Here is a 15,007-nt window from a genome sequence, read left to right on the forward strand (position 1 = left end):
AATGATTGTTTATCTAGAATGAAGTGTTTTGCTTTCTTGTTTGTTTTGTTTTTTAATGGTTACATTTGTGCCAGTGATGATATAAGGGGCAGTGATCATCTAAATGTGTGGCCTTGAAAAATTCGTGCTTGCAGTTTTCACATTTAAAAACTAACTGTGGGTTATTGAAATAAAAGTGTTTGTTCCTTCTTTCCATCTCTAAAAGTCACCCAAAGTTATAGTGGATCCCATAGGTTTACTGATTTCCCATAGGTTTACTGATTTCCCATTTCATAAGAGCACAAATGGTGCCAGCAAAAATGCCAAAACCAGGTGATTCATATGACAACCCCTTTCTTCCCCGCATACTTTGATGCGAAGACTGAGGGATTAGAAACTACTTCTTAGAACAACATGTAGAGCATGGAACAGAGGATTTTTAAAAATAACTTAGTTAAGACATTTCTAAATGGTCTAAGCTTATCATTTGGTAGAAATGACATGCTGAGAAGATGTCGCACATATACTATTTTCTTTAAAGCAACATCCTATAGAGTTGCCAGTTTGTTCTTGCTCTTGCTCAGAAAGAAAAAGCCAGCTTTCCCCCAACCAAGAGCTAATGTCAATTACAAAAAAAAGTTACGTGTACACTTTTCATTACTTTCAGTTTAACTTTCTAGTTTTTCGATGGTTTTGGTAAAAAGTATGTTTTCTGGGTAATTTCAATTTCATTTGCTACAGTTACTTTATTTCAAAGTATTTACTCAGTGCCTCACAGAATTCATTAGTAAAAGGTTAAGCATAAAATCTATGAGAAAAAAATAGATAAAGGAATATTATAAATAAAACATCAAGTCATAAAATCAATGAGAAAGGTATAAAAGTATAGACTTCTGATATTTTATAATTTTCTTGCATCAGCTGAGGGGTTCTATGTAATAGAATGTTTTCTATACCCAGTTCTTTTTAAAGCTGTTTGTGTTGCTTCCACAGTTCTCCGGACGTATATTCATTCTCTTAATAGTATTCATTCAACAAAAATACTGACTATGAGCTGTGGGAGAATCAGAAGAATTGTATATATTATTTCTATTTTTTAAGCAGCTTTTTGGAGGAATTTTGGAATTTAATAGGAAAATTAAAATCGAAAGCAGTAAATGAGCATCAGTATAGTTGATATAAGCAGTGAAGGATGTAGACATCAGGAAGGAAGGGGTCAGGATGGATTGAATTATACATTTTGTTCAGGAATTTGAAACCTAAGCTACATCTTTGAAGATCTTGTGTTTGAGTTGTGAGAGAAAAAGGGAGTCCCTACCTCTCCCAAAAAAGGATAAATGGAATTCGGAAAATAATTACATTTAAAGGAATGTTGAAAGATAGGTCTGACTAGAGTGAGTATGGAAGACAAAGCTAATCGTTTAAATTAATATTGAATTTAAAAAGAGGTGGATTATAAAGAGTATAGATTTTTGCTTTCTTTATGAATAGAGAGGTGATAAGTCAAATTTGAGAATGATAATGTTATATTGAGAGTTTGTGTTGTTTTTGTGTATATGTGGACAGTGGGCAGCCACTGAAAAAGATTTGTCTGAAAAATTAATGATGGACAAGGTATCTGGAGATTTAGATGTGTTAGGAGGCTATAAGAGTGTAATTTTGGCTTGGGTGAATTGGCTTAGAAATGGGATGTAAGTAGATATATGAAACAAGAAAGAATTTCAAGACATGTTGTTCTTTCAAAATGCAAAAGTGTTCCCAAAAATGATAGTACGAGAGGTCTCCAACCTCCTCTTCCTAAATTGAAGACTTTGACCAACTGCCGCTCAGCTCTGATGACTGCCTGGTTCATTAATATTGCCTAATTATGCTTATAATGTCAATAGGCAATTAAAACTTCTGAGTACTATGACCACAGAGAGTTGACAGTATTCCAGGCAAAAGAAAAAAAAATTTCATTGGCCTATATGTAAAGAATACTTATTTATGTCATTTATTATTTTTAAGAGACTCAGACTAGGAACTGGTAATAGGTTAAAAAGCAAAAAAAATTGAGAGAAGAAACTCTAAGATTGAAAAGGTGATCTTCTAATATACATGGGCTGCTAACTCAAGGTCAGCAAAGTGCTTAAGAAATAATTTAGCTTCTTCAAAAAAATCTTAACCAATTATGGGATCCCATTAGAGAGTTTTTTCAAACAACTGTTTAAGAAAATTACATGGAGGTTAAGAAATATATTTGAATAGTGAAGACACACTGATATAAACATTAAAAATTTGACTCTAAATGATGAATGTATTAAATGTATCTGTAATAATTGATTTGTCCCAAGATACTGACATTGTATATTTCCTATTTTGGAACATCCTTTGGAATTTGCATTATGTACAAATTAATTTATGTGAGTTATTCAGCTCTGCATAAGGGTAGAGGAATTTTTACGGGTTAATGGGTAGGAAAAAGATTTATCTGTGGGTTCAGCTGTGCTTGCCAAAAAGACTTATAATAAAGCAACCAATGAATTTGTTAAACATTGATAACTAAAGGCACTGTCTTGTGACTTAAACATTCTTTAGGTATCTTCGGCAACACGAGGGATATCACTGTAGGTAGTAGAACCACAAAACATAATTTCTATCATTTGATATAAGATGCTTATTATTTTCTTCAAGTGCAACACATAAAATACCTTACAAATTGCCTGCAAAACACATTATGAAGTGCCTCCCGGTGCATTTATACTAGTCCATTTTGAAAATTTCACTTTACTACAGGTTTGAATAAATGACCTTTTTTGAGGTATCTGCTCCTTTTTGGATTTGTGCTCTCATCTAGAGTCCCATTATCTCATTAAATCATTTATGTACAGGAAGGGAAATGCAGTAGTGAATAGCAAAATCTCACAATTTGTTTTAGATATGATCTACCTTTTCGATTAAAAAAAAACATTTGGAGTAAAACCTATATAAATAACTTAAGTAAATTAGGCATTTAATGTCAAGAATGAGTATTTTTGACAATATGATACAGACTGAGTTTAAAAACTCAGAATAATTTTAGAAACTCTGAATGATACAGTAGCTATTTTAGGTTACTTTATACTTTTTGTAAAGTTTTTGCCCCAATATAATGTAGAAAAGCTTCTTCCTAACATATTTGTAATTATCAAACTCAAAATAGTCACATGGTGTCACTTTGCTACTTGGAACTTGTTTTCTCATTTGTAAAATGAAAGAACGTATTGAGTAAAAATAAGATTTCTTTTAAGTCATGAACTAAAGTAATCAATGATATGATGATAAATCAGATCAGAATCTACTTCAAGTCCCCGAATCAACGTATTCAATGGCTAATTAGCCACTATCAGGACAGACCTTCTTAATATGTATAGTTTCTTATTTTTCTTAAATTAGACACATTGTTTTACTTGTAATGTTGAGAGCAGAGGTTTAAGTTACAAATTTTGTTTTAATCTGAGATTTACTACTTTCTAGTTTTGTTTTCTTGGGCAATTGACAATCATTTTGTAACTCTGTTTTTCTATGAAATGGTTTTTTTCGAAAGGTTTAAATAAGGTAATGTATGTTTAATGATTGAATGCTTGCTGACAGCGTTCAAACATTAGGTCCTATGGCTTATTCTTTGGGTTGATGTTTTCAGTTGCAGTAATCTTTGAACGTGGACATCCAGTACATTCATAAATCCCTCGGGATCCTGAGGTAGCTTTAGGGGCTCTGAGAACTACTATGCCCAATTCAGAAGAACTGTTAACATTTGTAAAGAGGGGGGGCAGTCATCTTTATAAAAGCTCCACTAGAATATTTGGGATTGACCAGAAAGATGTGCCCTCTTCTACTATCTCCCAATATTAAGCTTTAAAGAAATTACTGAATTTTTAGACTCTGATTTGGGAGGGACATGTAGAACATTGCCAGTCACTCTCCTTTGCTTGGATACTTCAAGCAATTAAAATATTTTTAATTTTCTAGTGAGGCAAGTAAGGTTCAGGTTGTTTAATTGACTTTTCAAAGTCATGGGACAGTGATAAAGAAGGTAGATATTACTGGGTTTATGGTGTGGGAGTGTGTACGCATACTCTGTGCATGTGTGTGTGTATGTTGAGGGGAAAGAGAGAATTCTTATACTCTTTGTTAAAGTAGTTGTTTTGCTTTTTGAAATTTAAGGTATTGGAACCAGGTAGAATTTCATGTTAAGTTTCAAGGAACCCTTATGAGCACTTATTGTGTACAAGGAACTATTTTGGTTGTTGTCACCTATCTTATCTCACTTAAAGTAATGTTGTTAGAGACTAATAACTAAAGAACAAACTATTAGCTCAAAAGTTGGAGTAATAAAAAGCTATATTTATGGGATGAAATTGTGCATGTCTTTTTTTTGCTGTATACTAATTAGACTTCTTATCTCAGCATCTTTCCATCTTGTTATTGAATTCTTTAATGATTATTTTTGTTCATTTATTCACTCAACAACTATTTATTGAATGTCTACTGGGTACTATTCTAGATGCTGGCGATATAGCAGGAAATAATACATATGTTTGTTGCCCTCAAAGAGCTTTCATTCCAGTAGAAGAGTCAGCCAATAAATAAATATCTAATTTAATGTCAGATAATTAAATGTCAGATGCCTCTGTAGCAAGTGAAACAGGCTAAAGAAAGCACAGTTTCTTAAAACCAAGAACAAGTGTGGCATATTATCTTGTTCAGTTCTCTATATCCAACCTACTTGACTGACTACAAATTTCATGCATATTAGGATGGTGCCAGATTGGCATAATATCATTTCACCTAGGAAATGGCTATTGCCTGAAGAAGAATGACCCCAGAACAAGGAGAGACTTAGGAAATCTTTCAGGTCATTTTTCTTTGTTTATAAATTTAAAACTAAGAATTAATTTGATCACGACCAAAAAGACAGGTAATGGCAAAACTAGACTTAAAATATATCACCTGTGTCCCAGATATGATACTCTTTCTCCCTGCACCAGATGGACTTCCATCTGGGCTATACTTTTTCCTAAACTTAATTATCATATGAAAAAAACATTAAATAGCTTTTTTAGTCAATATAATTAAAACTTTGGGCTACAGAATTTATATTTTGGCTCTACTACTTAGCTATGTAAATTGGGAAAAAATAATTAAACTTGCTTAGCCTCCATTTCATAATTTATAAAGCAGAATAATAAAATGTATTAGATATGCTATACATTTTGGAATTTAAATGAGTTCCTACATGTAAGTCACTTTGCACTTAGCCTCATATAGAATATCCATTAAAAAATTGTTAGAAATTTATTTAATGAAGGACCCTTAATAAATACATTACAGTATTTAGCACATAGGGGACATTTATTAATGTTTGGTGAATAAGATAGAAAAGCAGTACTTCGGTGGGGACCAAAGTACTTTCTCTTTTAAAATCTGGGGAGTCTGGCTCATCCTTACTGCTAGTTTCTTGTCCACTCTCTGTGATATGTTCTTGGGTTGCCATAGTGGAAACTCTTGGTCGCTAGTGTTGATTTACAGTAACGTCTAACCTCATAAATGTAAGGAAGAGACTTGCTGCAAGTAGGAGATTTCACCTTCAACATATTTTCAGAAATTATTAATTGTCTTTAAACCTCTCAAAAGAAGGTAGATAACTTTAATTATCTAACAGATGGAACAAAGAAAGCAATGAGTCTTCAGATTCTACTCTTTTATTCAGATTACTAAGTGGCTTGACTTCATTTATAAGCTCATTAGTTTGATACTTCCTATTTTCTTTTTCAAAGCATTCCTCAATGAGGAATTCATAAAATTGATGTTCTTTTTTTGAGAAAAGTTCAAGTTTAATGTTGGTCATTTTGCCTTTTCTCCTGTTGCTGTGAATATTTCTTTTGTACAATAAGAACTCATTCACACTGAGTGCTCACATTCTGGGAAGCCTGGAATTTTGGGAAATGCTAAACACATTCTTTCCACTGATTGCTTGAAAAATAAGTCAATGTTTTCTATTTTATTTAGTATAGACATTTTTCATATTTCATCTGGAATATATTCTGTATTACCTTCATGGAATACAAAGATGATATAAAGATGAAAATTGTCATAAAGAATGAGGTCAACATTTTGGTTTCAGATGAAATTACCTTTTTTTGTGTTTACTTAGCCATATACATATATATTATATACATATTATATATACATATATGTATATATATGTTATATATAATTTTTTTCTTTTTTGGCTGCTGGTTAAATTTCCTCACCAAGATCTTTTTTGATCCTCTAAGTTGCTCATTTTCTCAAGGAAAAGTATTAGACTTATTGAAAACCCAAATACTAGTAAAAGAAGCCTTACCTAAAAAGAGTATATCATGTTTAATTATTTTAATATAAAACTCTAGAGTATGCAAAACTAATATATGCTAGAAATAGAATAACGTTTGCTTCTGGGACTTTGTGGAGAGGATTATAATGTTAATGTGATTGTAAGGTTATATATCTCTTGCATCACACAGTGAAAACTCAACAAATATCACTCATGATTTGTTCTTTCTAGTGTATTTGAATCTTACATAAATTTTAAAAAATATTGAACGCTAATTAATTATATGCATTTTGAAGTATTTAAAGGAAAGTTTATACTGGCATTTACAGGTTACTCTAAAATGCATGAGAAATAACAGATTGATGAATGGGTAAAAGGCTAGGTTTGTGATAGGCAATATAAAGAAAATGCCAATAGTAAAAACTAGATAATGGATATATAGGAGTTCACTGTAAAATTTTTTTAAACTTCACAATAAAATAAAAATATTGGGAGTGAGTGGAATAAAGTTGGAGAATCAGAGACTAACAAGGGTTGAATTTCAAGAGAAGTTTGGATTCAGAAGCTATCTATTCCAACTGTTTATTGAACTTAAAAAATTGCTTGACAACTGAAATGGAGATTTATAATTTTTGGCTGCTTGGCAAATAAACACTCATTATGTTTAGGAAGCTCTAAAGCCTATGAGTCTTTCTGGAAGAAAGCCTGATTTCCACTAAAGAAGCCAAAAGAGAGTCTTGCAGTTTGGTTGAAGACCCTGTGGTTTGTGACATGAATTCATGGCTCAACCAGTCAGACTCATCTAATCTCAGGCTTTAAATTACAAGCTCATGAATCAAAAATACACTGTTGAGAACTCATTTTTAGCAGGAATAACTAGTTTGCAAGGATGGCTTTGGTCATAGTAATAGGAACCTATGTCCATGTTGGTAGTGAATCTAGCTAGCAAAAGATATATTTGCAGGTGTTGGTAACATTTCTCATTGGACAGATCTATTCTCATTTTGACATGGTTCTGTCTATTTTCTAAACCCTGCTCTCTGACTTTCCTGCCATTCCTGAAATTTAATCAATATCCTATAACGTTGAGAATATGTGTGTATAAATATTCTATGTATGTATATGTATAGGTATATGTATGTGTGTGCATATATGTAGTTGTACATATACATGTAGGGGAGTGTGTACCTATGTATATATGTGTGTGTGCACATGTATGTGTGTGTGTGTGTGTATATATATACATATATATATATACGCACGTTTTACACATATACATATGTGATATACTTTGTAATATAGTAAAATATGCATATATTATATATACTTCATATATATAAAACACTTTAGTATATATATACATCTACACATATGCTTTATATTTCTATTGCTCGAAATTAAGACTCTTAAAAGGAATATATTAACTTTATAGTTATGTCAATCAGTTGTCTTTATGGATCTCTTTCAAGTATCTTTTCTATAAACCTCCATCATACCTACAAAAACATTCTGGTCTCCTCTATACTAACAGTACTTCCAGCCAGCTGGCTCCTTAAGATTCTGTGGTATACCAGTACCACTGGCCAACATCAACTGGGTATACAGAATTCTGATGTTAACCACCTACAGTTAGCACAGACCCCTTAAGTTAAGGGCTCAGTCTTTCACAAGACTACCCTTACTTCAGATGCCGGCAGCATGTGGAGGGTCTCCATGCCATCCACACTTCTGACATCTCAGCTATAAGTTTGAGGGTTCCAATGACCCCATTAGGTTCAATAATTTGCTAAGATGACTCAAAATTCAAGATAGTGTTATACTTATGATTTCAGCTTTATTATAAAAGATATACTCAAGGTAAAGTCTGGAAGGGAGTGCAGAGCTTCCACGCACTCTTCTTATAGACTCAGGGTGCGTCAGCCTCCAGGCACATCGATGTGATCACCAACCAGGAAGCTCTTCTGAGCCTCGATGTTCAGAGCTTTTTTGGGGTTTCCTTGTATAGGCATAATGGAATAAATTATTGGTCACATGATTAAACTCAATCTCCAGCCCCTAGCCCCTTCCTAGGAGGTTGGGATGGTCCAAAATTCCAATGTTTTAATCACATTTTTGGTTTTTCTGCTGACTAACCTCTATTCTGAAACTGTGTAGGGTCCTACTGTGTGTCATTTCATAAGCATAACAAATACAGTCATATCGTTCAAGAAATGCAAAGTGTTTTTAAAATTCTTCCTAGGAACCAGGGACAAAGACAAGATACATTCTTTATTATATTATAGGTATCCCTTATCAAAATCATCATATAGTTGGGACATGAAGGCAAAAACAAGTGAACATAATAGTAGAGTTGTGCAACATTCTTCTGGTACCCCTTCTTCCATTTGAATTGTAACTGATTAATAAGAAACACAAAAGGCCTAAATGTGGAACAAATGAAGATGCAGTATGAATCTGGGACCTAATTTAATGTTACCACATCTTCCCTCTTACACTGAAGCCACACATACATGCAGGGTAAAGCTAACTTAATCACTTACCCAGTAACAGGTAAAGGAGTTGGTAGATAGACCTGTTCCAGACATTATTGGGAACTCTATCCTCCTCACCACTTGGACAATTCAGATGAACATCGCTCCTACACATAGGAATGTCTAACAAGATATAAGACAACCAGAAAATGGCTACTACTGTGTTCTTCAATGTAATAAGAATCCACCCTGGTGAAAAATATGAATCTTTGGAGGCTAATCTCTGACCAATCAGATTCGCTGCTTCTACAACCTTGGGCTGAAAGGAATATTATATTAAGAACTACAAACTGTTTCTAAAACATTTCTTTCTCTTGTGGACTAGTGTCCAAGTGTCCTTCACTCAGTGAAACCTTGAGAACAGCATTGAACTCATTTACTAACAATTAAGTGCCAGTAGAGTGGTATGAAATACAAAAGAATTAGGATTGCCATTCACGTTACTAAAAATTATGAACAAATAGAATATTCCTCACAGTTTCCCTTTCTTGATCACGCCAGCCAGTTTAGTCTCTATACTCTTGAGACTACTAAAAATGTATCTGAGAGGTCACTAGAACTTTTCATTCAGCAAATTCCATGGTATGGTCTCACATGTCAAAATCCTCAATCACTCTATCTCATTTAACACTTGCAACCATCTCCTTCTTCTTGGAATTTCTCTTTTAATTATTACCCAGTGTTGTTTGAATTTGCCGTACCTGCAACTTGTGAAGTCCATAGGGAGCTGTTGAATCTCTTTGAGGAGGTGGGTAACTGATGAAAACCCAATATATTGTATATTCTTAACTATTATACCCTGATGACAAACGTTCAAATGGTAAAGGGACAAAAGCAAAATAAAGCCTGAAATGTATGGATTTTGTGTATTCAAAGCAGCTGTTAATTTCCAAAATTGAAACTGATTACCCAGAATGATTTTTAAATTCTTTACAGAGTTTCCTTATTTCCCCAGTAACAGCTGTTTCTGTCTTCTAGTGATTCAGCTACATGTGTCATGAACATTGAAGTGATATGCCAGGAAATGTAATCCATAGCACTTTGAACAACTGGATAAATAAATAAACAATTTCAAATCTAGTAGATAGTTATTTGTTGGGTAATTTTCATGTTGAAATAAGAACAGTAAAACCTACATTTATAAATCCAGAAGGAGGGATTTGATGACCTTGAAAATCTAATTCACCATTTATGTTATATAACACATTCTGTGGGTCAACTAGTGGTTTCTGCAGTCACTTTTGAGCTATCAAACAAATGAACATGATGACATTAAGAAATTTCAGCAACCCTGAAATTTAGAATCAGATATGAGATATTTTATCTCATCTATGAGTTAATTTCATGTTATGTGTCTTACATATTTATGTAGTCTTCTAAACAGCAAGAAAGAAATTAGCTAAAGAAGAACTTCCAGGTGAAAATATATGTCCTTAATTTTTGGTTTTACTCTTCAGTAAGACTATAATTATAGCTCCAGTGAAGAAAGCTGTTAGGGAATATTATTAGGTGCTATTACAAAATCTAAGATGGGTAATACTGTATGATGGACTTCATTTGTTTATATTGCAAAAAGGTTTCACAATCTCTTTGGGCTCCTGAGGGTGATGGGCTATGTAAGATGCATTTTCTGTTTAAGGAAGAAATGAGACTTGGTGTGTATATTGGTTAGATGAACAATGCTTTATTTCCTCAACTGAGAAATAGTATACAAGCACTAGCCTACTTAAATAGCTGTGAAATATGCTTCTTGTTACTCATGGGCCTTTCTTTATTCCAGGACTTATTATGAAGTTTTAACATTATCTTTTTAATTTTCCTTAACTGATATTAGACTATGAGTTTCTTAAGATCAGGACCTGAATCTGTGCTGGAACTTGAATATGTGCTGGAACTTGTTTCCAGCTCTATATTTTTTTATAACGATAATTCAATAACTGTCATAATTCGATGAATGAATGAGTGCATGCATAAGGAATGAAAAAAGGCATTGGGCCCAGAAAAGTTCATGGGTTTAACTGCAAAAAAAAAAAAAAAAAGAAAGAAAAATGCTCTTTATTTTCTCCACAGAAGATAATAGGCACTGACTCACTCAAATCTTCAATGTAGATATAAGAATGCAATAGAAAAGTGGAACAGAGTTAAAGAAGCTAAACTTGTATAACATGCTGACTTCATGAACTTTCATGTTTTTATGTACTTCTTGTTTCTTTTAGATGATTATTGAAATACCAGCTTTAGAAAGCAACATGATGTTTCACGAACTGTGTACTCAGTAATACGGTAATGTCTCTCTGGGATTTAAGTTCAGGCACTTTCTGAAACTGTTAATTGGCACCCCTGCAGTTTTAAAGAGCTTGATGCAACATCTGAAGGAGATCACTTCTTTTTTTCTCCCACAGAAAGAAAATTGTACAAAGGGAAGATGTTGCTATTAGAAAAACAAAACTAGGATTGTTTTTCATAAGCCAAATCATAGTCTAAAATTCCTAACATGGTTTAATGTTAATGAGAGTAGTGTGGAATAGTGAGAAAATCATGAGACTTGAATTTAGATGAGTTTTAAAATTCCAGCTCTGTCATTCTTTGGAAATGTGATTTTTCTCATTGAAGAAAAACTTGCAGTGAAATTCTCAGATCTTAAGAGTTTTGATAAATACATACACCCACATAACCATTTCTCCTATCAAGATAGCGAACTACTACTCCTGTGAAGATATAGAACAGCTCCATCAACAACAAAAAAAGCTTCTTTGTGTCCTTTCCTGATCAATCTCCACCCCAGACGCAAATCATGTTCTGACTTTTATTAGAATAAATTTGTTTTGCCTGTTATTGAAACTTATATAAAGATAATACATTAGATACTCTTTTGTATCTGGTTTACTTTGTTTAACATATGTTTTTGAGATTTATCTGTATTATTGTATACATTAGTTCTTTGTTCCTTTCCATTGCTGAGTCATATTTCATCCTAGAAATATATCAGAATTTGTTTATCCATTCTCCAGTTGATGGACATTTATGTTGTTTCCAGTTTTTGGTTACATTTGATACTTGAACAACACAGGTTTGTACTGTGTGGGTCCACTTATATGCAGATTTAAAAAATAAATACTTTAAATGTATTTTCTCTTATGATTTTCTTAATAACATTTTCTTTTTTCTAGCTTACTTTATTGTAAGGATATATATGTAATACATATAACAAATAAAATTAGTGTTAATTGACTGGTTATGTTATAAGTAATGCTTCTAGTCAAAAACAGGCTATTAGTTAAGTATTTGAGAAGTCAAAAGTTATATGCAGATTTTGACTATAAGGGGATCAGCACCGCACATTGTTCAAGGTTCAACTGTATTGTGAAAAAAAGCCATTATGAATGTTCTTGTACAAGTCTTTCTGTGGACGATGTTTTCATTTCTTTTGTGTAAATATTTAGGAGTAGAATTACTAGGCCATAGGATAGCTTCGAGTTTAACTTTATAAAAAAACCTTCCAAACTGTTATCCAAAGTAGTTATACTATTTTTCATTCTGATAAACAATGTGTAAGAGTTCCACTTGCTTCATACCTTTTTCAACTTTTGACATTGCCAATACTTTAAATTTTAGTTTTCATTTGGGTGTGTATGTGTATCTCATGTTGGTTTTAATTTGTATTTCTCTGTTTAAAGACCTATCAGATATTAATATAGCCTGCCACCTTTTTTATGCTTCTTGTTTGTATGATTTATCTTTTTTCATTTCTTACTGTCTTTATATTTAAAATAGATCTTGTGGACAGCATATAATTGTGTCTTTATTTTGTACCCAGTTTATTTGATTAGAATGTACAGTTACTTGTAATATATTCATTGAAGGGGCTGAATCTATCATTTTCTTATTATTTTATCATATATATACATATGTAAATATATATATATTTTTTAAGTCCCACTTTTCTTCTTTCATGCCTTCCCCTGGGTCAATCAGTTAAATATTTGTTAGATTATTTTTATTTCATTTGGCTAAATTGATTTCAAGGCTTTTAGTTATAATGTTTTATTTGTTTTTTAGTGATTTTTCTATAAATAACAATCTGCATCCTTAACTTATCACAGTCTGCTTAATATCGTACCTCTTCACATGAAATGTTAGAGTTGCAAAGTTCATTCATCTTGCTGTGTCATTTGTGGTATTTTTATCAACTCGTTACTTATATATCCTCTACCACAATGTTAAAAATTTTCCATTAAATAATTAGTTATCTTTTGCAGAAATTATATAAAATTGTTATTTACTCATATGTTTACAATTCTGTTTCTGTTCATTCATGTTGCTTTCAGTCTGAAAAAACTTTTTTTAACATTTTTCATATGTGGTTCTACTGCCATCCATCTTAGCTTTCATTTTCCCGATAAAATTTTATTTTGGTTGTTTGTATAAATCTGTTTTGCCTTTTTATGAATTTTTTTCTGAATGTGGAATTTTAGTTAAAACTTTTTTTTTTTTTTAGCATTTTAACTATGTTGTTCCATTGTACTCTGGCTGCCATCATTTTTTGAAGATAAGTCCGTGTTTCTTCCAATCAATATTTATTCGTACATAATGTGCTATTATTCTCTGGCTGCTTTCAAGATTTTCTCTTTATCTTTGATTTTAAGAATTTTGAGTACAGTGTGCCTAGGTGTGGTTTCCTTTATAGTCATTCTGCTTGAAATTTATTGAACTTCCTGGGTCTATAAGTTAAGGTATTCTCTTTGAATTGGGGAATATTCAGCTAGTATATTTTTAAATATATTTTTCTATGTCATTCTCTCTATACTTTCTTGCTGAGACTCTAATTATACACATTTGACTCTTTTAGATTGTCCCATGGGTTGCTAAGGCTCTACTCACTTTGTTTATTTTCAGTCTTTTGGTCTCTCCTTTGTTTCTCTTAGATAAAAGCTATTTACAGTTATCCCTTGGTATCTTTGGGGAATTTGTTCCAGGATGCCTTACTCCCAGATACCCATATCTACAGATGCTCAAGTTTCTTACATAAAATAGCATTGTATTTGCTCATAACCTACATTTGCCTATAGGCTACAGCAGTTTATCCCTGTATATCACTTCATTTGTGTGGATTCTGCATAGTGCTCAGAGTATGGCAAATTCAAGTTTTACTTTTTGGAACTTAGTAGGATTTTTTTTTTTTTCCTCAAATATTTTTGGTCTACAGTTAGTTGAATCTGCGATGTTAATCCTGAGGATACAGAGAAACAACTATATATGTCTTCTAGTTCAATGACTCTTTGGATGTCTGCAGTACTTTTAAGCCATTCCAGTAAATTTTTATTTCAAATACTATTTGTTTCTTTTTACTTCTAGAATTTTTATTTTGTTATTATATATAGTTTCCTTTTCTCTGCTGGGATTCCTCCTCTCTTTCCTCATTTGATCATCTTTTTCTTTAAGTCTTACATGTATTTATAATAACTAAAGACCTTGCTTGCTAATTCCAACAACTGGGTAATGTGGAAGCCTGTTTTTATTTATTTTTATTTTTTTCCTTGACTATGGATTAAATTTTTCTGTCTTTGCATTTCTAATTTATTTTTTAAAGTAGAAGTGAAAAATTATTATGATGTAGGAACTCTGGCTCTATTATCCTTCTTTTAAGAATGTTGATTTTTTTGTCCTAGTGTATTGTTAAAAATCCTGGCCAATTAACTTGAACTTTTGGAGGCTTTGTTTCACACATTGTTTCAGTTTTGTCTTTTAGTCAAGGGTGAACCCTAAGCCTTTGTCACTGAAGTGTGATCCCGAAGTGTTTACCAAACATTTACTATTTGATAGAATTCAAACTCTAAATACCATCTGCCTTATAATGGGCAGAAGCTGAAATGATACTCTCCTTTTTCAGCCTGCCAGCCAACTGTGTTGCCTTCCCCACCAGTCTTTGGAGTTTACTCTCCACAAATTTAGCTCAGAGGTGAGCAAGGATTTTAATTTCCAAAAAAGATGATTGTGGCTAATGTTTCTAAAACACCATCACTTTTTTACCTTTTTAATCTGGTTACTAGAAGCTTTTGAGTTCCAACATTGGATTTTTATCTGTTTAACTTCTCCTTTTCTTATCTTTATTTTCATAATCTGGTTTCTTTTCCCTTTTCTTATGTTTGTAAAACTATGC

General features: G+C 32.4%; 1 protein-coding gene and 1 pseudogene across 1 annotated transcript in view; both read left to right on the forward strand.

The window, feature by feature from the left end:
• LOC120606347 (metabotropic glutamate receptor 7-like) overlaps positions 1-15,007 on the forward strand; it is a gene marked incomplete at its 3' end in the record, with an annotated part of 556,936 nt that overhangs the window by 190,010 nt on the left and 351,919 nt on the right. The window lies entirely within an intron of this gene.
• LOC120606342 (60S ribosomal protein L26-like 1) overlaps positions 1-15,007 on the forward strand; it is a 121,972-nt pseudogene that overhangs the window by 1,169 nt on the left and 105,796 nt on the right.

This window comes from Pteropus medius, unplaced genomic scaffold (assembly GCF_902729225.1).
Source record: "Pteropus medius unplaced genomic scaffold, Ma_sr-lr_union100, whole genome shotgun sequence".
Taxonomy (NCBI): domain Eukaryota; kingdom Metazoa; phylum Chordata; class Mammalia; order Chiroptera; family Pteropodidae; genus Pteropus; species Pteropus medius.